This window comes from Tupaia chinensis, unplaced genomic scaffold, assembly GCF_000334495.1.
Source record: "Tupaia chinensis unplaced genomic scaffold, TupChi_1.0 Scaffold138407_1, whole genome shotgun sequence".
Lineage (NCBI taxonomy): Eukaryota > Metazoa > Chordata > Mammalia > Scandentia > Tupaiidae > Tupaia > Tupaia belangeri.
In genome coordinates this window covers 3,360,391-3,363,251 of record NW_006198305.1, presented here as the reverse complement: position 1 = coordinate 3,363,251, position 2,861 = coordinate 3,360,391, and positions in this window count along the sequence as shown.

Genomic DNA, 2,861 nt, shown 5'->3' with positions numbered 1-2,861 from the left:
AAAGTGTGAGGAACTCATGACTCATGGGGAAGACTAGTGGTGCCACAGTGCTAAGCATAAGGGGGCATATGAGGTGGGGGTACAGGCATCGGCAGGAGCTATGTGGATACAGAATTGGGCCGAGGAGTGTGAGCTTCATCCTGAATTCCCTTCTCACTGGATATTGAGCTGCACTGCTTCTCTGTACGGTCTCCCCTATCTGTTTCTTCCTCTTCATCCTAAGGCTTCCCTAGTTCAGGTTCTCACTAGCTCCTGCCTAGTTTATGCTAATTGACTCCTTAATAATTCCCTGTCTTTAATGAGACAGCCAGCACAACAGTATGTATTTTGAGTACTGTGACAGGCTGGACATCTTTCTGTGTACTTTCAAAAGAATGAACACATTAAATCCTAACAACCCTAGGAGGTAGTTATTATGACTTCCACCTTTTAGAGAAGGAAACTGGGGCACAGAGATGAAATACTAGGTTGTCGGGAAAGTCGTGACATCTTTTTCTATGTAAAAAATGCATCATGACTTTCTTGACAATCCAGTAACTCACTTGGGTCATTGGGAAGTTACACACTTTACAAGTTATACAGCTTGTAAGAGGTGGGGGCAGGTTTTGAACCAGGAGTCTGGGGAGTAAGCCAGCAATATACTCTTGCCTCTTGGGTAGAAGGATGGAGATTTGTATTATGGAATTAGATTACATGAGTCTCTTAATTTCTTCAAACCTTTCTTTCTTCATCTACCCCAGTCTAAAAAATGGGGTAACATCAATGAGGGGCCTGTGAGGAATCAGATAGCCGAGGACAAGCACCAAGTTTGGTGCCTGGCATATGGTTAGCCTAAGTAAGTAGCTGATTTGAATGAGATTCCCAGCAATGTATGTGCTGAAATTTGGTTTGTCATTGTAATGATATTAAGAGAGTGATAACCATGGGACCAGCAGTTAGCGTAATGGTTATGTTGCTGGACTCCCATGTAGTAACCGCGGTTCGCGTCCCGGACCCGGTGGCTTAAAACTCATGCCGGGCGCGTGTGCGTGCGTGCCCAAGATCCCGAGAGGAGAATGGAGAAGAAGGGATTGTGGCGTGGCCATCCCCCCTGGGGGGTGATTTCTCGCTTTCTGTCTCTATGTCTCTCTCTGTCTGTCTGGCGAGTGCATACACCCTATAGCAAAAACCTCTCCAAAAAAAAAAGAAAAGAAAAAGAGAGTGATAACCCAATCTGATCATGGCATTGAAAGGTGAGGCCTTTGGGGAGTGACTAGGATTACATAAGTCATCAAGGTGGGTCCCCATGCCTGAATCCTGGGAGGTTTATAAGGGGAGGGAATGAGATGCACAGAGATGTGCTCTGCTCTTGCTGTCGTGTCACGTGGAAGACTACAGGGAGGCCCCACCAAGACCCTCATCTGATATGGCCCCTTGACCTTGGACTTCCAAAACTGTGAGCTAAATAAACCTCTCTTTACAAATCACCCAGACACAGGTATTCGGTTATTAAGCAACAAGAGAATGCATTAAGACCTAAGTATTGTCTTTTAATATTAATCATTTTGCCAAATAGGGCAAAAATATCACTTGCCAATCACGCTAGCAACTCAACAGCAGAAGGGTGATGTCAACATATTAAATATAAAGAAATTTATTTGGAAAACCTAAATATTCCTTTTCCAACCTGAGCCACTGCAAATGAATTTCCCTGAGCAAGATACAAATAACTGCAATAATTTTTTTTTAAATCCAGGGTGGAAATAGGACAAATGGGAAAAGTTGAGGCAGTGAATCTCACATATGATGTAGATTTTTCTGTTTGTCTTTGGGCCAACTATGTTATACCCATTTTGGGTGAGATTTCATGACCACTGGCCAGCTCTGAAGCAGAGCACCAGAAATGTTTACACTATTGTTCTAAACTTAAAAGGCAATTCTGCTGTTCACAGCAATGTTGTCTGAAAAAAGAGTGACAATACAAGTTAATTTACACATCAACAATCACATTTTGGGGCATCCACTACTCCAGAGCTCTGATTCTGTTTTTCCTTTTTTTTAAAGTTTAATTTACAAACCTTAGTCCAAATATAAGGCTGTTACAGGGGTCTTCAAAGAGTTCATGGGAAATGCATATTGTGAAAGAAAAAAAAAACAACATTGTACAAATTCCAAAATTTTCCTGCACCAAAGTAAACTTGTACTGTAATTCTATTTTTCAGCCAACTTTCCGAAGTCCTCGATGTCTGGACATTTTGCTGCTAGGCTTATCTCCTCTTTCATTGAAATCGTTAGATGCCTAAACAGACATTTCTGGCACAGACACAATTTGGGGGAATGGATTTGCAGCTGAGGTTATCTGGGTGGCCAAAATAACACACATATACTCAGACATTTTTGAAAACAGCCCTCTCCTCATGCCCATGTGTGGTCTGGTTAGCCCCATACCCAGGCTGAGCCTGGCATTCGTGAACCAACTGTGGTTCAAAAAAAATGACAGGGAGACCTGAAGGGCGAGTGCGCGAGTGAATGGGCATTTGCGAAGCTACAGATTTCTGAGGGTGGGTACGTTTGTGATTTCGAGTGCCACATTCTCACGCAGGCTAGGCCCACTGTTCCACTGTCAGCATACTTCCTGACCACACCAGGAAAAACACCATTCTATTGACTTTACTAGATGCTCTGACCGATTTGGGCTGTTACAACGGTAGCTTAGGAACTTTGAGCCCTGGGTGTTTTTTCAGCTTTCACTCATCATTTTGAACCAGACTGAAGCTGCATTTAAGGGGGAAAATGCTGAACGCCAGCATAGCAATCCCAAGCACTGGCTTCTGTGGTCTGAGAACAGCAGGAGGAATTCATGTGGTGACCAGTGGGCCCAT